Consider the following 24,453-nt stretch of genomic DNA (forward strand, 5'->3'; position numbering starts at 1 on the left):
ACCTTCCGAATTATTCTTGTCATGTTCGACTGAAACAGTCGTATGTAATTGCATTAAGTGCGCTATCATGGCGCTCGTGTTTACTCTTGCTTAATATCTGTTTACTTTACTAATGACTCCTTTTCCGTATTACCTGCACTCGTTGACAAGGTAAGGAACTTTGGATTTTGAACAAGATCACTTTTTCTATAATAATTTTTGCTTTAAGTAGTGAAATAGGTGCCAAAACGATCTTTTGTTTTCACGTGGATTTGAACTCCACAAGCCGATAACTGAATAAGCTCTCGAATATAGCCCAAGGGTCCATTGCTCGCTCTGTCAGGCCCACTACTCCAGACCCCAAGAAAATGGGCAAAACAAAAGTCGTCTCAACTTAGTCAAGCGTCAAGGGCCTCTTCAGAAAGTATTCACACACCATTTCTTTCAGAAGGACCATGTTCTCAGCAAGATATGAATGATTCCTTAAATTAAGCTTTATGAGGCTTTGGAAATTAGGAAAAAGTTCATTTCAATTCTGAGTTAGCTCAGTGTAGGGGGTTCGCTCAACAGTCGCCATAACGCAATGGAAATACGCTGGATATTATATGTACTATATCCGCATTGACAACAATGTAGAATTGCCACCTTCGAATGCGAAGCCGACTCTTATTAACGTTTCTCTCCGATTTTCATTAGGAACTCAGAAGAGAATAAATTCTACACGAAATGTTGGCCTCCAAATTCTTTTGAAAGTCGATTGTTCTTCGTATCGAAAATCGTGAAGCGAAAACAGCCAGCGGAAAGGGAACTGTCATAGGTGAGCTGACATTAAAAATGCATCATTAGTTGTGATAAAACGTTGACGCCGTCTCGGCTTAATATGTACAACGACGGTGATTAACGAGGCTTCAGGTAATGGCTGTTTACACGGAGCAAGCTGTGTTTGTGTGTAAGGGGTGGAACTATCTCACCTAATTCTATTCTTCTCACTGTAGACTGTTTTGTAAAAGGCAAAGTAAGGCTAAGATGCATGATATATTTACAATAGAGCCGGCTTTTTAAGGTATAGATAGAACAGTCTTAGGTATCGCATGCTTAACTCTAGTGAGAATTATTTTTTGTACAACTTTGGGGAGTATATTTTTGATAAATAGCCAAGTAAAGTGCACCATTCATGTTAGTTTTCACGCTCTGTAGCAGATATAGCGTGAGTCGAGGAATAAAAATCTCTTAGTATTTGAACCCATGTTGGTAACACAACGGCCGCCAAAGAAATTTATCTTCATGTGACCGAAATACAAGCTGCCAAAACCAGGTTGTTTTTTTCTTATTTTCTTTTTGGTAAGCAATATCTATTAGTCCTAGCATCAGATTCTTACTTTCTTTATTTCGTTTTTTTCTTTGTAAATATTCCTTTCAACTCTGTGAACATGTGTTTGGCCACTACGAAGACATCGTAAGAGTCTTTGTTTAACTCTGTATTTACTAACTGTGGGCGGACGTCTTTCCCTCTGTGACAGGAAAACCTCGCTAGTTGTTAGTAATACAAATACAATAATCGTCTAATATTGTTTAGCTCAGTGAGATGGAGTTCATTACAGTCTAATGCTCGGGGCCTTTCGATCATTGTCTTATTCGTCCTTTGTACACTGATAGCAAAATGGATTAAAGCTTTTCTATACCGAGTCTTTAAGATATATCGTGTTTCGATAACTGACCTTTTTATTTACTTTTCTGACTTTTTTTTAGACATGTTGATCGTTAATTACCCAAATTTACCAACATCGATCCAAGCATGCAGTAATGCGTAAAGCGAATATTTGTTTGTGTTCTTAGTATTTAGTATTTTTAGTTTAGCTTTTGAACACGGCAAGCCAATTAAAACCATTCAAGTCTAGCATACAAATAATACGATCAATATGTGTTGTAAAAAAAGTATTAGCTTGTCTTTACAATGCCAAATCTCTACTAGAGATAGCATTTTGGAAAGACTTCTATTCTAAGTAAAAACAAAGGAAGACTTAAGATAGGTGTTGTAGTCAAAGAGAGTCGCAGAAGCGACGAAAATGTTACACTTAAATCTACCCCAAAAGCCCCAACCTCTCACAGGCTTTTCATGTTTCCTAAGTAGTCATTTATTAGAACTCCATACGCTCCTCAATTCTATCTAGCAGTCTAGTTATTAATGGCTTCAAGACTTAGATATAAAGTAAATCAGTTAGTCAAAGAATTACCTTGTATTTTGAAATGTTATCAGTAGAATTGTTTGATCTTAGCGACTAATTTTTGAACGATTATCATTAGCAAAAGAAGATGCTAAGAAGAACTCATTTTAAGGAGTAATGTTGTGAAATGTGGTTCCGTTCGCTGATAAACTTCATCTTTTCTAAAGACGAGGTCGAAAGGGTCATAAATTACACGATGCTGAGAATGGATTTCTAGAAAAGATGCTTCTTGTCTGCAGATAACAAAATGTTTTTCGCGTGTCTATATAATCCAGGACATGTTCTTAGGACCTGTACATCTTGCTAAAACCAAAATTATTTATTTAACTAAAATTTGAACATTTATCGAATGTATAGTAACTTGTTTTTATCTCTATCGAGCAATTTCAGTTATTTTTACTAATGTTTGGGATCTCAGATCCACCTTAATGATATACCTTACATGTGTCTATGACAGGACAAAATGAATGGCCAATATCGAGGGTTTTTATAGCAATGCTTTTGTCTTTCTCTCGATGTTTTTTCTATCTTTGTACGAGGCTTTTACACGCACTGACCTAAAACGAAAATCATGGTGAAAAATTATCACAGAACCTATTGGGTGTTGCACACTTATTGAATTAAAAGTGTTCAAGTCGCTGTCTAAACTCAACTTTTCTTAAAAGCTTTTTTATAAAAGAGATTTTAATCAATTGGTGTCGAGTAGGAATTTTCCTCATGCTTTATTTTCGTGATGCGTGATTTTTGCTAAATATTTATTCATATGAAACGAACCAGAATGGATCTCGTTGACAGCATCAGTGTTTGTAGATCATAATTCTCAGCTCTCGACATTTCCAAATATTTCTTGTTTTAGGTATTAGCTGACAATTTATTTTCAGACTTTTTTAAAATGACTTGTTAACCATCCTTTCTCATAAAAATTCCCAAAACAATTTTTTACTAATAGGCAGTGTTTTAAACGATTTATTATGACTTTTTGAATAACTTCAAATCTAGAATTCTGACTTGCTTAACAAATCTTTTCAAAAAGCAAAAAAAAAAAAAAACAAACAAACAAAAACGGTTTTTTATTAAACTGCGAGATTTTTTGAACAAAATCATTTATGTTATCATTGCAGTATTTTCCGGATTTTATTTCTTGATATTATCTTCCAGCCTACTACATCAATATCGTTTTCTTAGTCATCACTGATATCTTTGCTGCACAAAATAACCTAGTGTATTGTTCGGTTGATTTAGAGATGTTTAGCTCGATGGACCCCAAATTGTCATTGCATGACTTGGTTTAGTTCTCACTTCTAAAACAATCGTACAATCTGAATAAGCTTAGATCTGAAAAACAGTTTTCAAGTTCTTTCACAACCTTTGGAAAAACTGTTTCAGAATCGATCGAGATCATCTTCATTTGTGTTCCAAATTTTTAGCTAGAGCTAAAGCTGGACGATTGTATTTTTACAAAAAAAAAATACTTGTTTCTTTCCTTTTTTCGTTCTTCGTTCTTTAAACCCAAAAGTATTTCTTTTGCTATAGCAGAAATGCCCTGAAGGATTTGTGGTTAAGAGACACAAAAGACTCTTTCAAGACAATCAACCATATGACCATATTTAAGTAAATCTTTCTCGAAAATTCAAAATTAGTAGCTCAAAATTACTCTTACCTCGTAAATCATTAAAATAGAAATTAGTTTTTCAATAATTTCAAACCATCTAGTTTTTCTATACACTTTACAAACCTAGTTTATTGTTTGACTTTAGTAATTTATTGAACACAGAATTCAGTAAATAGTTCCTTTAGGTTTAAACAAACACAGCACTTTCTGAAATAATAGGAAATATTTAATAGAGGAGTTGCTTGAGGCTCCAATTAATATTACAAGGGATGATGCTTGGAAGTAAATTGTGATCATTTATTCTTTGTTATCTTGTCTGTCTGGCAAGGAAAAAGATTTCTGTAATTCAGTGTTTTGGTAAAGCGCTAGACCTTTAGATAATAATTACCGCCTATATTCCTTGAGAAAAGAAATCTACCTCATCTAATACCGATAAGCGATTTAGAGTATAATATAAGTTATAGGTTTTGTCGATGCATTTTTTTGATTCTGTGATTGATCCGCGCGAGATACGGCAAAGCAAATGTGTGTTATCGTCGTTCTCAAGTGTAACGAAAACGAATGTACCTAAATTATAAGAAAAAGATGATGGTATAATGACCTCTTAAATCACCCCACTGTCTTCCTTTGCTAATCATTGACTCGATGTGGCTCGCTTTATCTCGGCTACCTAATATACATACTTGGGAGTTAGTACCCAGTATTGATCCTTAAAGATAGCACAAGACGTATGATTTTCAGATTAAACATAAGACGGTTTTTCTGTCGTTCTTATCTGCTGTTTATAACTCTCGTTTGCATAATGAGAGAGTCTGCGAGGTTCATTGTCATTGCTTGCGAGATGCTATTTTATGTAGCTAATCGAATGGAAGATTTTTCAATTGCGTTTTTATCTTGGGACTCAAACGAAGCATCGTCTTCTTAACTAGGCTATTTAGCGCCAAAAAACAACATCTTCCGTTCATTGCCATAGATTTAATGTTTCTCCGCCCTCCCTCACTTTTGGTAAACAATAACTATAGCTGCAATCACTTGTTGTTGTTCTTATTTTTAAGGAGGCTGATTTCGTGACTGTTTGGGTAGATTCAAAAAGATCTCTGTTTTTTCTCAAGCCTTTCTTGCGCCCCTTAGAGGTCATTTACTGTTCAATATCTCAATCTCCCTCGTCGTTAGTCGAACATTCAATTGCTTTGTGTCTCCAGTGATAACACCTTTCAAAACAGTAAAACTTTCCAGAACCTGATCAGCCTAGACTATGCATTCTTTAGGGAATTATTTTTTTCACTAACAGGTATGTGTGTCTCTGACCCGAAACATGGTAACCTTAAACCAGAAAAACTCTCCAATGCACCAACTACATAATACTTTGCCAACTTAGCTTACACTTTCGTCGTCTTTGCGTGTCAGGTCTTCGTCGAAATTCTTTATTTATAATAATTGCGCGTTTTGGGGTCGTGACAAAATTCCGAACTTTTCAAATTTTGAATAAAATCTATTTAAAAAACTTTAACGAAGTACTTCATCTTCTCAGTGTTTTCCAATTTGATTTTAAAACAATTTTTTCTGCATAAACTTTGAAGATAGAACATTAAGCGTTAATCTTTTTTTCATGTGATAACATTGAATGAATCTCAGCTTTTTTCTTGATTAGTAAAGAGGATATATTTAGACAATTTAATGAAGTCGTAATATATGGATTTGCCTCTAGCAGTATAGTTGTCATGTTGAATGCATCGTAATAAGCCTCTTAAATTTATTTTTGTGTTTTCCGGTTTTCCATACATATAACTTCGTAAGATTGCATCGGGACGTCTTGTTGAGTTTTCTTAATTGCCGTAGTCAGTTTTCCGGCTCTGGTTGTTGTTTTTTAGTAAAATACAATAGTGCTAATGATTTCATGAAAATACTTCATATTTTTTTTACGTTATTACTTATTTATTTCCAACATAAATGAACTCCTTCTGTTAATCTCACTTGTATGTTCCATTTATTCTCTCATTTCCTCTTATTTTTCCATTTTTCGTTTTCATTCAACTAGAAAAGTAAATGCTTTTTGGAACGCTTAATTTCCTAAGTAAATTTTTCTGCTGCATCTTGATGGTAATTTGTTTGTGAGCTTTGAATATATCAAGGAAAAATTCAATAAGACTTATCTTGAATATTGATTCCAATAAGTCCCATTTAGGGGAAAAATTTTCTCATTAGTCAAAACAGAATCAAAATAATGAGCAGAATTTTCAGAGTTCTTGGGACTTGTCATTTGAATCTTTAAATAAACTAAAAGTTGGATTTGCAGCTGTAAACCAAAAAATAGGCTTACTTAAACTGAGTCTCCCAAAAATTAAGACATTAAAATTAATCCATTCAGTTTTCTTGGGTTTAAACTCACTTTTAAAGCCTTAAAACGATGACTGCCTTTTATTGTGCTTTTAACCATAAAGTGAAACATTCTTTGTTTTCCTTTGCTCTCCACTTCCATAAAGTCGAGAGTCGAGCAAATCCTCTTATAAAACTTGTAGGACCAAGTTCTTCAATTCTGAGCGTCATTAAAGAGATAAAAGTCAAGGAAGTGGCACTTTTAAATCTTCATTTAGACAAATTCTTTCTTAATAGTAAAATCTAAGGCGAAGAGCAGCAATTTCTTTAATCGTTTGTTTTGGAAGCGCACATATTTTTGATGTTATGACATTTATTTTTCTTTTCTACTGATTTCCCCGACAAACACCTCAATTGATAACAAGCACTGTTTTGTAAAACCGGTCGTTAAGCTTGCTTTTCAATCATTGTGTGAGTGTGTTTCTGTATTTTCCAGTGTGTTAATAGATTACATAAAACAATAAACCAAATACAAAGTAGGCGACTTTCCCTCTCAAGGTCTTAAAGCGCTTACATAAAGATTGACTTGATTAACTGTGTTCCATGTCAGTTGTGAAATTTATTGACATTTTGTTGTTTCTACACAAATACCACCTCTTTTCTCACTTGAATTGTTTGCTTAAGAGCGCTAGCCTTGTGCTTCAAAAAGATCAAAACCGAAGGTCCTTTCCTTGAAAAAAGAGATAAAAAAGGCGTAAGTCGAGATTTTGTAAACTGCAATTGAACGTGTTTGACTTAGTGAATATTGAACGAATACAAGGACAATAACTTTGATTTGAACTTCTTTAGGACTCTTCGGCAACGACGGTAATCTTTTAAGGAGTTAAGCAAACACGAGCTTAACTTCCTTTATTTAGTTCCGTACCGTCTTGAATTTACGAATACTTTGAATACTGCATATTGATGAGAGTCGGTCTTGCCGGGTTAGACATACATATATCAGTCATTGTAAAATATATCTCTTTATTGATCAATAAAATGTGTTTTTTTTTTTCATTGTCCCTGTTGTCTATTTCAGCTTTAATACTACACTACCAAGGGGATTTACAGGTTTAATGGTGATTGACCTGTATTTTTCTTTATTATAGTATTAGGGAGTATTAAAGAGTGTCTTAAACCAAGCACCACTTAGTACTTTACAAAATCCTATTCAGGGAAACTAATGTTGAAGAAATCTTGCTCGATTACCGTCTACGGTGCATGGTGTAGTCGCATGGGGTATGGATCACGTTTACCAAACTTTTATTGTCACTTCCCTTCAAACATTTTCCCGACAAGCTTCATCGAGATAATTTTGCTGTCATGATTGTTGCCACTGAGCGTCTAGTTCACCATTGCTTTATTTTTGTTCTCTATTTCCTAAGCTTCGATATTCTTTGAGATATCTCATACTTACGGCGTAAACGAATTAAATATGTGTCGATCTACTCGACTTTCTTTCTGTTGTGACAGTGTTCTCGTTCAAATCAGTAAAGGCAGTCATAATTAAGTTAACATAATGTGTTGTATCAGTAAAGTTTATTAAAGTCATTCATACGGGAGATAAGACTAAAAACTGAACAAATTTTCTTTTAAAAATTAAGAAGTATATACTTGATATATATACTATATGTTTCGATTGAGTTAATCACTTTGAGCAATATCAAACATCAGTCTTAACCCGTCAAACTATAAAGCCAAACATCAATGTTATCGAACCCTGAAACAACCTTATGTTTCGCTTTTGCGGCGGGAGGAGAATCAGAGAACCCGCAGAAAAACCCTTGAATCAAGGAAGAGACCTAATTGAACCTGACACCCCAATGTGATCAGAATCTAGCGTAATACCGCCATCCCACCCTTGATTCCCCAAAGCTTGCAATAAAGATAATTAATTTAAGGCCTGCGACCCAAAAATTCGGATAGAAGCAATAATCAAATTAACATGTTATTCCAACCATACTGATAATGTTTCTAGCTTCTCCTAGTTTCATACGAAACGAACTTCATGATTTTTCAAGTTTATAGCAAAAAAAAAAAAAAGAAAAAAGCTCTTTTGAAAAGAGACACCTCTAAAAAGTACTCAGACGTAGGCCTTGAATTATGATTTTTTGTCAAGACTTCTTTTTACCTCTTTATATATATCCCTGTATCTCTCGAATTTTTTCTTGTCTATGTTTAATATCGATATTAAGAATTTCAAGTGCAAAATTTACGCATTAGAATTTGAAAGCATAAATATTTTCGTTGCCATTGAATCTCTTGTAGTTTTGCTCTCATCGGATTTTTTCTATCTTAAAATTTTCAAGTATTTTTCTCGGGTCAGTCTCACACGGGCCGGAAGTCAGAAAATATTTGTAATAGTAATAAACGTTCTTCATGCTATGGTAAAGTGAATCCTTTTTTATTTATTATTTATTTGGTTGACCAAATTTTAAATTTGAGGCGAAATTTGAAGAAATCCACTTTCAGTTCAGTATTAGCCTATAAGATTCTTAGGATTCTAGTTTTCTTCTTCCTCTTCACAAGTTTTCACATTATTGAGTTTAGTTCAAGATCCCCCGTAAAACTGCTAAAACCAGACATCTTGAGTATCTGTTGATTTTCCAAACACTAAAAACAGATTTTTCCAGCGGTCCTTTCAGTGTTAATTCTATAAAAACATTGCACCAAATTTCTAAATACCCTTTATTCTCCAAAGACATCCCGCAAGGTACTACAGAAGCACCGCTTTGGAGGACTTGCTTTTTAACGGTATAGTGCAGAACCCAAGTCCTTTAAACTTAAATCTCCATGTGCTCAATGTGGTTGAATCAATTTGAAGGTCCTTAAGCATTGTTCAAAGCAGTTATTTAGAATAAACCTTTATGCTCTCCAAGAGTTTGTTGAACTCAAGTTTGAAAGGAATTTGCTGGACGTCAAGACATTAGGGTGAGAGCTTTCGATGGCTTCCACTGTGCATTCTATTAAAACTGAAGCCCCTCCACTAGAACGACCAAAAAAGGTTCAAGAAAACCCGCCTACTCTTATTATAACACACGGTCCTTAACGGCCTTCTTCTACACATACACATATGAATATATATATATATATATATTCGAATCGGAAGAAATCTTACCAATTGAAATTCATTTTATATAAGTTTTACGATCGAAATGTCCCGTTCTGCTTAAGGAGAAACAACTGATTTGTTGAGATATTTTACTTGACCATATGCATACAGATGTATACAGATATAAGGTCTAATCGTTACTGAGGGTAGGGCTATATATATACAAATATACAATCACAGCAAGAAAACAAGTGGACTTGGAAACGATTGACTGTTGTTCCCAAGTAGTCCAAGAATCTTTTAGTATGAGTAGATTAGCCTTAATGGAGTCACTTAGTCAATAGGATTATTATAATGTAGTTTGATACGTTCAATTTATGAATCGAAGCTTTGAGTCTTTATGTTGCTTTAGTTGGGCAGGTATCTATATTTATTCGAGATTTGATGTTTAGAACATAAATGAATTATGGGTCGAGAATCGTTGGTTAATACCTCAGAGCAAGTAAAAAATTATCAGAAATGATAAGTATGATTAATACTATCCCCAATAGGTTAATAGGTATTAATGCTTTTAAAGTGCCTAGTGGTAGCTAAAGGACTTTCCTGGACGTTAAAGAACTGAAATAATAGAATAGGGACAGGAAAAACAGTGGAAGCCCTAAGCAATCATTGACTTCTCTTAAAGAGGCTTTTCTATATATTGTTAGTGTTAAGACGAATAATATAGTTTTTTGGACTGCCAGTCATTCTAAATGCACTCACTCTCTTTTATCAAATGCTCAACCTTGACTTTAGTGAGTTCTGCATGCTTTTAGTTATCATGGCTTTTGACGGACCCCCTTCATGGGCTAGTTTATTTTCTTTTTAATAAGATTTTTAATGGTGTTCAACTTGGTCTACAGCCGCTGTAGGTTACTGCGGCAGTAAACCATATTTCTATGTCCAGTCCATTTCCAGTATCCGCCAAGAGTCCAAGATCGCTCAACAATGATGAAAAGGCCTAGGAGTTGGCTCTCAAAAAATTCAAATTTGCGTCTAAAAATGCGAAACCAGGTGAACAAATTCCTTGTTCTTGTTTGGCAAAAGTGGAGGAACTTTGTCGTTATATAATTTAAATGAAACAAGTGCCTAATTGATGTGTTTTTTTTGTCTTTAGTGAAAGGAAAACCATTGACTTCAAGTCTGAATTGAACAATAGCTCTACCTTATTTCGTCCATGAAAGAATTTTAAATTAGGGTTATTATTTATAATCTTTTATTTTATTGAAGGATTTTAAAGAACATTTTCCAAAGAAATTTAACGAGAAAATGTGTGGTAGCACAGCGAAGGCGATTGCAACACTACACAGCTGGTTCACTGTTTTTGGCCTGAAGGCTCCAGAAGGAAAATGTTCCTTGTCCCATTCCATTGTCATAGTATTTTTCGCTCCCTCTAAGAAAAAATGTGTGAATATGAGCAAATTTGAATAGTTTAGAGGTGTAAAACACAACGATGGGGTTTTAATGTACGACTTGGTTGACCGAGTGGTCGTGTTAATGATTCGTTTTTGTCGGTTTTTTTTTTTGTTTTTTTTGTAATGATTCGTATTACTGTATTATAAATATACCATCTACATACTTAACTACCTTTATACAACCAATTTTTTTTCATTTTTATCTTTGACTAGAGTTCTTAGTTTGGGTTTCTGTGACTGACAATGAACGTTGTTTTTTATGATGCAAATGAAGCTTTTAGACTTCCTAACTCGATCACGAAATCCATCGGATGTTCAAAAGCTAAATCTTGTTCTTAACAGCCTTATTTCTCTTTTACAAATGCATCTTAAACCACTCCACGCGTGGATCAACTTTCACAGGACATTCATAAACGAATAAGAATTGACTATACCCAAACTGATATCCGTGCCTTACTGATTACAGTTTTCAAAGGCAAGATTCGATCCGTCGAGAAATAGAGACAAAATGAACCTTAATCCGGAAACGTAATCCGGAGAAATAGACTTGCTATTCTATTTCTCGTCTTTGGTAGGCATATCAGGTTTGGTCATTTCCAATATGGTTTGTTGTCTTAAGGAAACCTTACTCCACGTAGTCAGGATATCTGATGAGATAAAATACCCACCGAAAAGTGCTTAACAAACTATAGCTTCATCGTTTCATTTTCTTGCCATTATAATGAAGACAAAATAGACTGTGAGTAAACAATCGGATGACTTTGGGACTTGGCTAATATCGGAGCTTCAGACCTTTGGGAAATGGCTCAATTTCCCATCAAAAACACCTGAACCTCTTTTAGGGGATGTTCTATTTCGATATCGATATCTCTGTAATTATGGAACAATGTATTTACGACTCGCTGTAGATGTGGAAAGTTAGTGTAGATGGATGTGTATGACATCAAATGGATGACAGTTTTTTTTCAATCAAGCGTTTATTTCAGCGCTGCATTCTGTATTATTCAAAATCGCTTAACATCTTAGTTTCATTGTAGGATATCTACCTACAGCATCTGTTGTTTTCGATACTCTGCATCAAGCGTATCCAAAAATGGGCAGCATTTTACCCTGATAAAAATGCCAAACTTGAATAGAATCCCACTAACTTGTTCACCTCTAGACTTTACTATTGTTCTCAAAACCCTATTTAATTTTAGTATTTTAATCCGCTAGCAAGCAAATGTTTGTCGTATTATGATTACAAGAAATGAGTTAAAACAGATCAGTCTACGTTGTTAGCAATGGCGCGGTTCACCTCCGCTGAGCGCTTGCTCTTCTAGATTGACACTTCATCGATTTCCTATGAAGTTAACGATGGCTATAGCTCATTATATGTGTCAGTTTTAACTTAACTTAACCCGTGTATTTTTACCCTATGAAGCGAATACAATTTTTTTTAAATTTTAATACTCTCGACAAACGTGCAAGAAAAAAATGCCTTTTTTCATTGCTCGACCTCAGTGACAGGGTGATCGATAATGAAAAATATTGGGTTCATTTCGACCGTGGAGGTATTACAAGGTTCGGAGTGTACAGTATATACCAAAATAGTGTTATTTTGTGACTCGTGACTCAAGTGGATGAATAGTACCTGTAAAGAACCAGTCTAGGGTCATTCAAACGTACATCCTTCTTGACGGCGGTGTACCTCAAATTTTTACCACTCCTTCGCGCGTCGGCTTCCATCCGACCAGATCTAGACCTCCTTCGGTGAATGGAATTGCCAAAATATAACGAACAAATTCTATTAGCAATCAGTCCTCAGATCTCACCGATCCTAACATTCAAAATACTTTAGTCGAGTTGCTCAGTGTCGAGTTGAACGCGCAAAAATGCCCTCTAAACTGATTGTCAGATTGATCAAGTCCATGCAGACAGTCAAGAAATGACTTTACACAGACATCCCTCTCAAGTAAAACAACCTAACAGCCTCTAAGTACACTCTTGCCCTCTACTTCTCCCTAAGTACGTTCATGAAAGGACTCCTTGTCTAATTTAGTTACACACAGTTTTTCTGGAGGACTTCATCAGTGTACTACCATATCTAATAAACAGAAACTTGGGCTCAAGTGTTTGAGGTCTAAAATGTTCAGTATCCTTATCACAAAAATATTCCTTGTATGATTGAAGCTGCTGCACCTTTCGCGGGGAGACCCCTATTTTATTACCCTTGATCGTCAAATGATCTTTAACATGAATATATACTTTACTTTCTATCTTGGTTTTTATTCCAAGCAAGATAATCAAACCGACATTAGAAATCATCTCCTCGAGCACCTCTTGCCCTGATTCTTCTTCTGAAGTGCCTCCACGAGAAACCTTGTCTGGTTTTGTTACTCGTACTTGGTTTTAGGAGTACTCACTGATCTTGCCCTTGTTCTGTTAAGTCCTGAAGGAAAAAAAAAAAAAAAAGTATACCCATCAAGTAATAAAGACTTGTGGTATTTTCTAGGGTTTCTGTTGGCAATGAAGCTCATGAATTCTAGGAGGACAAGTTTTAAACCGCGTTTTTAGGATTTTTTTTCTTTTTTTCTTTCTCGGACGTTGACAAGTCGCCATTCACTTTTCCTTTTCAGACCTCCAGGCCTCCAAGGCCAAGGGCGGATTATTTTGTAACGTAAGTTTGTACTTATTCAATTTGTCTTGATTAATCTGCTAATTATCAAAGACAACTTCTAAAAACATCTCTAGGGAAAAATTATTTTAATCATTGTTAGTTCTGTGTACTTTGTGAAAATTTAGAATAATTTCTGATCATAATAGGGCTTGACAACCATAATCCCTAAAAACCACATTACCTAATCGGGATAAGACGGGGGGAATATTTGCTATGTGACAAGTGTAAGGAGGATTTGGGCAGAATCAGAGCATCTGAAAATTGAAAAATACATGATGGTTTATTTACCAGGAGACAATGTGGGAGGCCTTTCACGAGGCTGATCAAACCTGTCTCTTTATATTAAGCATTGGTAAAATATTAGTCGCTTGTTAAATAGATAAGGAGTTTAAATAGCACACAGTCTAATGTTTTAAAATAGGAAATTACTCGCAAAGATTATGCATCTCTTCCTTTCCCGGGAAAGATAAATCTCTTTTTAGTGGTCAAGATCCGAGCAATTTTTATGGAAGCCTGATCGATGTCTTAAAGATTATCGCAGTGAATGAATTCTCGGAGTTATCATAAGAGAAAACTATTATCGTGATATGAATAGGGCCCGTCAACTTTGCCTTTGACTGTGAAGTTTTCACAATGCTAAAATCTACTGGCCACTTGATTTCTATAACGACTGTATGTGTTGCTGACAATGCGAGACAGTTTGGTGAGGTTTCGTGTGAGTATATGAATGACTTTTCGAGTAAGTAGTTGAGTGGGTTGCTGAGAGCCAAACTCATGGGCATGAACTCAATGTAAGTAGTTGAATTGGCAAAATGTCTTTGAAAACGGCTGGAGAAAATAAATGAGCTGTCTTATTAGACTAATGGCAAAAGCCGTATTTACAGGCCGATATATATAATGTAGGTCTTTGTTCGCTTGATCCTTCCTGACTCTAAATGATCACTTATCATTTACTTCTATCGCGCAAAAACCTCTGACAAACCAGATATTAAATTATTACAAAGCCACTTTAAACTGTGTTGACCAAAGCTTTTAAGACTAAGTAAAGAAAACAATGTATGTAACAAAATGTTTCTTTAGTTTTGCTTCAGGGAACGTTTTGCGGTTTTGTTAAGTGATAAGGCGTGGAATTTTTAATTGAACCTTAAAAACAACTTCAATTTTATACTAAATCCTTTAAGTGCAGTGTATCTAAAAAGCTATCCACAATTTCTGTGTAGAATCAGTAAAAGCCACTCTTTCTTAGAGCCTTGGGTTGAAAAAGGATATGAGTTTAATTGCCCTAAAAATATACTTGGTAAAATAACGTTACTTCAAAGAAACATGGTGGTAGTTGCCAGGCAAGGATTGAAAACGAACCCATAGCCTTGAAAACATTCTTTTGTACTAGGAAGAGCCGGCTTGTCTTTTAAAACGCTAAAAGCTACCTTAAAGTACAATTTATTATACAAAATGGTATATGCCTTGAAGCATCGCCTTGACATTCACAATCAAATGATCCAAACACACCTCTTTTTACAAGCTACAGATTGATAAATGGCTCGTTCGAAAGGTTTACAAGACATGATCGAGATTAATATGTTTTTACCTGGCCACATTAGAGGACACCTGGGGCTAAAATCGGGGTTGGTTTTATTGAAGACAAATTCAATGTTTTTGTTGGGATACTTTACTCCAATGCCCCATTTATGAAAGTGCTATTTAAGTAGTTTATTCATGACTAGGTGATATATTAAATTGCTACCGTGTTTTAACTTGAACGACAATAGATTTATTGTTACTTTTCTCTAGAAACCTGTCATAATAGAAAATAAATAGATTTACAATTCGCTTACTGATTAAAAGGGAAGGATTCTTTTAATTGATAAATATCTAGCTGTGTAAGGCGGGCATTCTTATATATTTTTCAAGGAGTTGGTTTTTAATGCAAATGTATGCGGCTTCTTTACTATCAGTTCTGCTAGACCTGAATGCCTGCATGCACCCTTCTGGTTGCTGTAGACCACTAGTATCGCTGCTGTGTTTTGATACTACTATCGCATTACTAATATTGCTGATTATCACTAATGATATTGCATGTTGCAGATTTAAGGATTCTTTATGCTAGATCTGCTATCATTACTAAATAACTATCCAACACTGATATTGCTGCGGCTGCTCTTGCTGCTGCTGCTGCTGCTGCTGCTGCTGCGCATTTGATCATATTATGTAACATGTAAATTTGCACAATGTAAATAAATTTATTATTATTATTTTAAGAATATTATCTATTTAGTATCAATATTTGAAATTTTTACAAATAATCTACACTTCGATTAGTCTTAACAAATTATGATCTTGCAAATATTTATTTCTTATTATCAATTATTATTATTAAAAAATTATTAGATGTTAAAAATTAAAAAAAAAAAATTATTATTATTATTATTACTGCTGCTACTCCTGCTGCTACTCAGTACTGCTGCTTTTACTGTTACTGCTACCATTTGAAAATAATGCTCTCTAAGGGCTGCTGGTCAGTACGCTATGACGCACCCTAGTTTTTCTACTGAGTATCAGGTTTTCTGCTTGCCCTGTTTCTTCCAAGCACCTACTGGGCCCGGTTGTACGAAGCCTGGACTGCGCTATCCGACGGATAAATCTTATCCAGTGGATAAACTTATTGGATTCCAGCATCGACTTATCCACTGGATAAGGATTAATCCGCCGGATAGCGCTATCCACCCTTCGTCAGAACCGGGCCCTGATTCATATATCAATGTTCGGTATTAGATTTGTCATCCTACTTTTTATATTCCTAATGTGAGGTTAATATCTTGTATTAAGAGAAAGTAAGAGGGGTTTACATAGAGAAGTTCACTAATAAGATTACTACCAACAATGAGTAAAAATAGATGACATTCCAACAGTACAAGCATGTAGATATATATAGGTTAATTAACGTGTACCAGATTATCATGCTTCGGAATTTAGCTCCGCATTTTCTTATTTCGTGTCATCAATAAGTTAATAAAGTCCTTTTTTTTATATATTGCTGACCTTGACGTTCGGCTCCAGCCAGGATTTCCGGTATCCCTTCAACTTGCGTATTTTGAGTCTTGCATGACGAGCTTGCTTGTAATCATGACGCAGCACCCTTGACGTCACGACCTCGCCAGCTAAAATTCCCTCACAGGATAATTTCTAGAGATGTTTAGCGTGCAGTATATGCAGATATAGTAACTGAAGTTAGTTGCATTACATAACGCATGCATGAGGTACAAATACTCGGCATTAAGTGCACACTCGTATTATAATCCACTTGTCTTGAGTATTAAGCTGTTTGGTATTGTTTTTAAGAAGTTTCCAAGTGCCGACATGGTGTCTCCGATTAGCACAATGAAAAACATTAACCCCAGGCATCACCTTACAGCAAATAAAAATAAAAAACAATAATATGTTCATTGATGAGAATGTGGTGTTTGTTAATTGTTAACATACTGACGGGGTAACCTACTCCAACATAAACTCCTTTTCAGCAGAATTGGCCATAATCGAACAAATCGTGTTTAAATGGTTCCTTGATACTCGATGAAGTGCTTGTAATATCAGACATATTGAGTGTTGACTGTAAAGGATACCCCAATAGCCCTTTTCTTCTTGAGTGTATCCTTCCATATGACACCACTGATCTTAAACAAGCTAACCGCATGCTTACAAGGCTAGGGTTAATCAAACGTGGTCAGTTCTAGGACATTTACTATAAAAATATACTAGCGGCATATCATGGATGGCAAAAAGTAGGGTAATTAGTTTGAACAACTTCGTATAAAACAAAAAGGCGAGCTGTCTATTCTTGGGACACTTTTACAACCCCCCACAAAGTTAAACTTAGTTAACTCACAAGTTTTGTTTTGTCTTTTTTGATCTAATTATGAAAAAGACGAGTTTTTTTAACACTGGCATCCAGTGTCTGGATGAGTTGCTACCACGCTTTACTCATCAAGTTCTCCCGCCAAGATGGAACGAATTTGACAGAGAGATGCTGTGAATGAGAAGTAATATGCTTTGAATAATGCAAAACCAGACAAGAATAGTACCTGTCATTTCTTGTCTTTGTTTTTACACTAACTTCACTAAAAGGCCCCTTTAAACAATAGTTAAGTACGTCCTACCAGTAAAAAGAAAAGTGGCTGTCAAAAAGCTGCAGGGATTGAGCAAGAGTGTCAAAGAAACGTGCAACTAAAATCCCACCTTTTTTAATACCATTTTATATTCAAATTTATCAACACAAAGAAATACCTGTTTGTTCTCTTGTATTGACTAGACTATAATGGTGTTTTTTGAAAACTTTTAGGAGAGCGAAATTTACTCTGATGATACCCTGATATGTAGTTTTAAAAGAGTTGTGGTGATCGCTTAATACTTATGAACTGTTGTTGATACTATTTCGTGAAGAGGTCTGAGAGACGGACATTGTTTATAGGTGCTCATGTTAATCCTTCTAAAAGACGTGCTAATCCCAGTTAAGACTTTAATCGATGCTAAATGGTTTTGTCCAGAAGCTTTGAGATCTTACACGTTGAAGCACTTTTATACCAAACTATGATAATTTTGATTACAAACATCTCAAAAGCTTTGCCCATGTTTTCATTGATATTGATGCTATTGGCATGGTGCGGGTTGTGTGTTAGACCTATGGATCAAAGTGTGCGTTAGACCATAGAATGATCGATGACTTTACATAATGCTTAAGCTAAAAACACGGTTCATTTGCTTTGCACTTTGTAGAGAGCAGGTTGCCTGAGGCAATGAACACGAATCACTTCATGTCATTCTTCGCGAACTCTCGCAAATCCACGCGTTAAAAACACGAAAAAAACCCCAGCTTGTTTTGATTCGTTATTCTTACGACGAAAACTATATTTAAATTATGACGAATGCTCAGTTCATAATCTTCTCAATGAACAAACGTATAAAACCCATATACTTCATTTCAAGCTAAAAATGAATTGCACTACTCATTAGGAAAAGATTATTTCAATCCACCTAACTCTAACTTCCTCATTATAAGTACTCCCACTCGTAAATATTTCTAACAAAAAAAAAATAAATAAATAAAATATATTCTTTGGATAGAAAATGCAGTCTTTTTTGTTCAGTGTTAAAAAAAAATAATGGTAGCTGACGGTAACTAGGTGGGAGGCGTTATACTCTTTGCTTAAAAAACACGAAAAAACTTGCACGAGCACTTCTTTCTTAAATCAGAAACTCTTGCGCCTGCGTGATATAATTGCCGCGATTCTAATATTTTTAAGGACACGTTTAATCTCGTTAAATTTCCAAGCTTGTTTTAGCCAGCTTTCTTTTAGCACTAGCAAACTTTCTGACCGGTTCAATAAAACTAGATGTTAAGCCAACATGGTTAGTCAATGATTATCTTAAGAGGCTCATATATTAATCGCCTATCATCAAAACTATATGTATATGTGTGTGTATGTATTGGTCCTACATGGATTCGCAAGCGTATAAGGGCTGTTTAACAAAAAGTTAATAATAATGTTGTTAATTACATATTCAAACGTTCTCTACTTTTTGGAAAATCTATAAGAATGTGGTTTGAATTGACTGAGTCAATTTATTCGTCTTCCGGTATTGCTTGATTAATATTTACAGCATTTAGGATGGGTGCCAAGTTAACACCTGCTATATTACAAGATTTATATATAAAAATAATTATTAAATTCTCATTAGATATCTGAAATATATGTATATATGTGTGTGTGTATGTAGGCGTGTAGGCATGTAGGCATGCACGTTCTTCTTTTAATGACAACTATCTAGAAAAGTTATAAATATACAAGATGTTGCGCCTGATCAAATCTGTCTAGCCCGCGTTGATTTTTTGGAAGTCATGTCCGTTAATTCATCCAGAACATGCACCAGTCAATGAACATACCAAGTTTTAAATATTTATAAAACCACTTGCATGGTGACCGTGTTTATCAGCGTTAAAAACAGACACCTATGTACTCCTTGTGAAGATTCCTAGGTAATTACGAAGCATTTGAAGACATTCTTGAGGATATAATTCTCTTGAATTGTCCCTTGGAGTAATTAAGGGCATAACTACCGTTACTTACGATAGATAAGTTAGCTGTAAATTTTGTTTTCGGCGTTTATATTGGAAGATGAAGGATCGTAAGAGTCGGGGACTGGAATACCTGAGCTCCTAAGGAATTCATTTTTGACTTGTTATATGGGTGATTAAATAATTAGATTTACGATGTATATTTTAAATTACCTCATCAAGGCCACACCTTACCCAATAAATAACTCCTATTTCCTACTCTTTCGTGATAAATTTTAAACCTTGGTGATAAACCTGTTAACTCGAGCTAATGAACCCTCGGTAGTGTACTCTGTAACTGTGTGAGCTCTCCAATTAGAGGAGAATACATAACTGGTAGGCTAACAACTTTGATCAAAAAACCCCGTCTGCGTGTCTGGTTTACCCTCTCAACAACCAGAAAACCTACTTCAAGTTTAATGACATTAGAACGTTTTACTAAAGTCACGAAAAACATTCCATGTATTATTAATTATAAATTTGTGTTTGAAATGGGTTTACGTGCGCTAGAAAACGTGTGTCCAACAACCGCAACGAATAACAAAACACTAAAAATATTAGTAAAAAAATATTAATTACCTTAGAGAAAGAAAGTTATTACAGGCTTTTATTAGGATGTTAGAAAATAATATGATTTCCAAGGGAACGTTTTTGGGAATATATATCGAACGCTGGTTCTAAGTAAAGCATGAAGCACGATGTACAAGAAGTTTCGTCAAGAGTCGATTAAGTTCTTCGCGATGTCTCGTACAAAAATACAACGAATATCAAAAGAAAAAACGTCAATATGCACTTATGTTCTACGACGGAAACTTTGTCTTCATCGGGTTGAATTAGTATTATCTTAATAGACACACTCGGTAAGGACATCAAGGACCATTAACATGCACCCCACTAGTAATTAGGAGTACTTAGGAAGACCTCTGGTACAAAGCAATAATGGTGGTTAACATCCGGAGTACAATATCTCGTAGCATGTAAAAAAGGGACCAATGCTGATTTATGATTGTTAGTGTAGACAAATTATAAGTGTTTCAAGAGTAAACGGTAGCTAAATGTTGGTTAGTTCTTATGTAACGTTTCCTGGGGGCTTGAGTGTTATTGCTTTACGCGTAGCTAACAGTCAAAAAAGACGGGAGGTAATTTTATTGATGAAAGCATTTGCCTTCACCGTCGATCTAATTACCTCCGTTTTAATGACACACCCAAATTACACGTTGAAAGAGGTAAACAGATCTGAAAGATAAGTCAACGGCTTCAGAGGCCGGCTTGTTTTATTAGCGCTTTGTTATTCATGACTATGTACTTGTCAAGGGTTGATTTCCACGCTTGCTTGTTTGTGACGTTAATGGCGGAAAGACTTGGAGAGATGCGTTTAGTAACATTTAAGTACGTCGTGGTACAATCTAACGTGTAATAAAAAATCCACAAAAAGGTGAATTGTGTCTGAAGCATAATGATTATAGAACATGCTAGAGTGGATAGAGTAGACAAGATCTGAAGAGTTAATTTAAAGGAGCAAAATAACTCATTTCTTGTCCATCGTTTCCTGTGCTATCCTACCATGAAAATATTCATTACATGATTTTAGGTACTCTTCGTACGACCTCTCCTACTCATGACATAGGATAGTACATTCTTCAAGTTCATGATGAATGACACACCCAATTCCTCTATAATTGCTGTTATATAACTTTGTTTTTATGACGCGTATTAACCAAACATCGATACCTTTTTAATCATTATTTATTCCATTGTAGCCAAGGTTATATTTCCACACTATTAAGTTCGATTTGATAGAAATATTTAAAAAAATCGTACCAAACGATCAATGCGGTTTCAGACAGTCACCAGTACTGACTTCCGTTATATGTTAAAAAAACACTATACAAGAGAATCAACCGTGTGGTGAATGACTAACCATTGGTCAGGAAGGAAACAAACCAATACACCAATAGTGGTAGTCAATAATGACTCTAGTATACGATACCCAATGTCGAGGGTATATTGCTTGATAATGGCGGCCGCGGGAGAGCTCAAACAATACAGAGCTATCGTCATTTATGATTATAGTCTCAAAAGTGTTTGAAGTGCAATAGGAACTGCATTTTAAGTGTAATTCTTGTTTAATCTTCCTGGGGGATGGACCGGACTTAAATGTCTTAATTATCAAATGTTTATGAACTCGTCGTGCTTCTCAGAATTCAGAGATGCCATAGATTTTCTCAATTCTGGTATACTAATTCCTTGGTTTTAAGTATCCATTTTGTAATGTTCCTTTCGCGACATTTTTAACTATCCCGGTTAAAGACAAAAAAGAGTTTTTTTCTGTATGTGAATCGTGTAGCAACACAAGTATCTATCGAGAATGTTTGAACAAAAAGCGGGTCGTGCCTTGCTCAATATGCCACTTTCAAGGATGTGTTTCCATATAATTTTCTTTCCGTTTTTTCTCTTTTGCGCAGTTTACAAGAACGTACACGAATAAGCCTGTAACTGCACAGATAACACAAAGACTTGGGTTTTTTTTACATTGGCTTTTAAGACACAATTAACCGCAAGCATAATAGAACCGGGGCAGTAGGAAGGAAGGTGGCCAATACTCAATGGGCAGTTATTGAGAAGAGATTTGATATACAAGCAAAGCCCAAACATCATATCGCTCGGTACAATATCAGGCAAAACTATATAACAAATGCGGCGTCAACAACTTTGGTTTTTTTTTACTTTAGGGATTGCGTTACTCCACCAAGTGTCGTGCGTTTGGTGGTCAAGCATCTATGTTCATGTGCGCATAGAATAAAGTGTGCGTATGCTCTTGATGGATGAGAAGACTATGGAGTCATTGGAGGACTATGGGATACCTGTGATAAAATTAATTACATGAAATAAAATATAAAATAAAATGAATACAAAAAGAAATAGATATAAAATAGATAAGATATTAATATTAAAAGAGGAACTACTTTTAAAAATGCATGCAGATGAACTTAAATATGTCTTTAGCTAACCGTTAAGCTGTACTACCATTACAATTTTAAGGAATTGCGGGCTCTAGACTCTCCAGGGATAACATTTGTGGAAAGGGTATAGATCCAGGTTACAAATTTGTAAACTGTGGGTCCTGGATTCAAAAGTTCCGAGATCCAGTACCACGTATTCCTATTTATAAACTTTAGAACTTTTCTAGGATAAAAACATGGTGCGTTGTGGTCTATCCCGTCGGTAAAAACAACTCGTTTTCATCGTGCCTTATCTGGTGCATTACTGTACTCAAGCTAGACCACAATGCATCATGTTTAACGAACTTTTAAAAGGCCTATGGCATAACAAAAGCGCAAAGTAAAAAAGTCCCCTTTTTACGTCCAGTTAAAAGTATGTCACGTGATTGGTATCGCTCACTTTCTGAAGAGCGCGCGTGCAAAGGTATCTGGGACGTTACGTAGAAAGCGTCCCAAACTGATAAAAATAACCAGAAGCCTCTGCGCGCTAAAATCCTTCCCAGCCCTTTTCTCGACCCTTCCCTAACATAATCTGCGCACAGCGCGTGAAACCCTGAAGGAGACCAAATATATTTTTTACAAAAACAAAAAAAAAAACAAACAATATTTTGAATTCTCAACAGCAGCAGTAAGGGGGACTCGCGGAGGGGGTACCGGGAGCCCGGGGTAATACCCGCGCCAAGTAGCATAGGGCTCCAGCGGGAATGACCCGTGTTCCGTTATATGTTACGCGGTGATTTCCTTACTGCTGCTGTGTTAACATATTTGTTTTATATACGATGCACGAATGTAAAGAGTTTATCTACGACTTCTGTATAAAGTGCCTGAAACCTAAGTTTAAACCCACTAAACCAAATAAGTATATTTGTTGTGGTAAGAAAATGCAAATAGAAGATGACACGTCAGCACAGTGTTACGAGTGTGGTAAGAATGTTCGTAATGCCGTACCAAATGCTACCAAAGAGCAATATTACGCCAATGGAGGCCGTAAGAAGACCCCATACAAGAGGATCAAATACTTTAGGGACTGGATGAGTCATATCCAAGGTCTTCGACCGGTATATTTAGACAACGAAGTAAAGGAGAAAATCATAGACCACTTAGAAGAGCCAACCCCACAAAGTCTACGGAAGACATTGAAAAAATTAAAGCTAGGGAAATATTACGAAGCTATTCCCTATCTTTTGTCTGAAATTACCGGTGACCCTATTCCTGAGGTTTCTGATATGACAAGAGCCGAGTGGATGTTTTGTCGTCTGGATAAGGACATTCCTTATTACCCTGACGTAATCTACGAAATATTCCATGAAATAGACCCCAACCACCCCCTGTTAGGATGGATTCCAAGAAGATAGTGAATCTTATGGCATAAAACGTTGATTACGTCACATGTTTTCAGCCAATCAAAACCTTCACAATTTTCTTTCACATTTGTGAAAACGTTTCACATTTGTGAAATTAATTTGCATATGAACGGCGTTCGATATGTAAACGAAACCCTGTCTCGCTTTTTTCAAAGCAAATATTTACTGAGCGAGCTTTCTTTGAAGCTCTTCTTTTGCCTCCTGGAAGATCTTTTTGCGAGATTCCTCGGAAAGATCTTTTACGACTGTTTTTTTGTTCCTGATGTCCGTCTTTAATTTCTCGTACTTTTCCTCTTCGGCTAAGATAAGCGAGAATTCTACGTCGTCAATTTTACGGTCACGCAAAGCCTTTGAGACAAGATCGGTAATAGTATTTACTTTAGCCCTTGACAGAGCTATTGTCGTGTCATGCTTGGATATTTTGCTTGACAACTGTTTCATAATGCCCGTAGCAACAGCCGAAATAATACCACAGGCTGCCCCAACGCCGGCCAAAGGAACTCCAACGATTATTCCCGGTCCAGTAAGCGAAGTAGCAACGCCGGAGCCCGTTAACACTACGGATATGGATCCTGAAGTTATCGCAATCTTATGTAGCGTACTCCGGGCTCTAACGTATTTCTTCCTAACTTTTTCGTAGTG

General features: G+C 35.6%; 2 long non-coding RNA genes across 2 annotated transcripts in view; one reads left to right on the top strand and one right to left on the bottom strand.

The window, feature by feature from the left end:
* Window positions 1–2: 2 nt before the first annotated feature.
* LOC116287086 (uncharacterized) lies at window positions 3–23,289 on the top strand. The gene is made up of 3 exons (XR_004196028.2): window positions 3–150; window positions 676–796; window positions 22,178–23,289. It is a non-coding gene; the product is annotated as an uncharacterized LOC116287086 (long non-coding RNA).
* The window catches only part of LOC116287088 (uncharacterized), a 56,820-nt gene continuing 42,828 nt past the window's right edge, over window positions 10,462–24,453 (bottom strand). Inside the window, exons 2-3 of the long non-coding RNA XR_016119464.1 lie at window positions 12,311–13,108; window positions 10,462–10,655 (exon numbers count right to left, since the gene is read on the bottom strand). This is a non-coding gene — a long non-coding RNA (uncharacterized LOC116287088). The remainder of the gene's footprint in view (window positions 10,656–12,310; window positions 13,109–24,453) is intronic.

The sequence above is a fragment of the Actinia tenebrosa genome, unplaced genomic scaffold, assembly GCF_029948245.1.
Source record: "Actinia tenebrosa isolate PJP-AT-01 unplaced genomic scaffold, QUT_ActTen_1.0 PGA_scaffold12__29_contigs__length_12842862, whole genome shotgun sequence".
Taxonomy (NCBI): Eukaryota; Metazoa; Cnidaria; class Anthozoa; order Actiniaria; family Actiniidae; genus Actinia; species Actinia tenebrosa.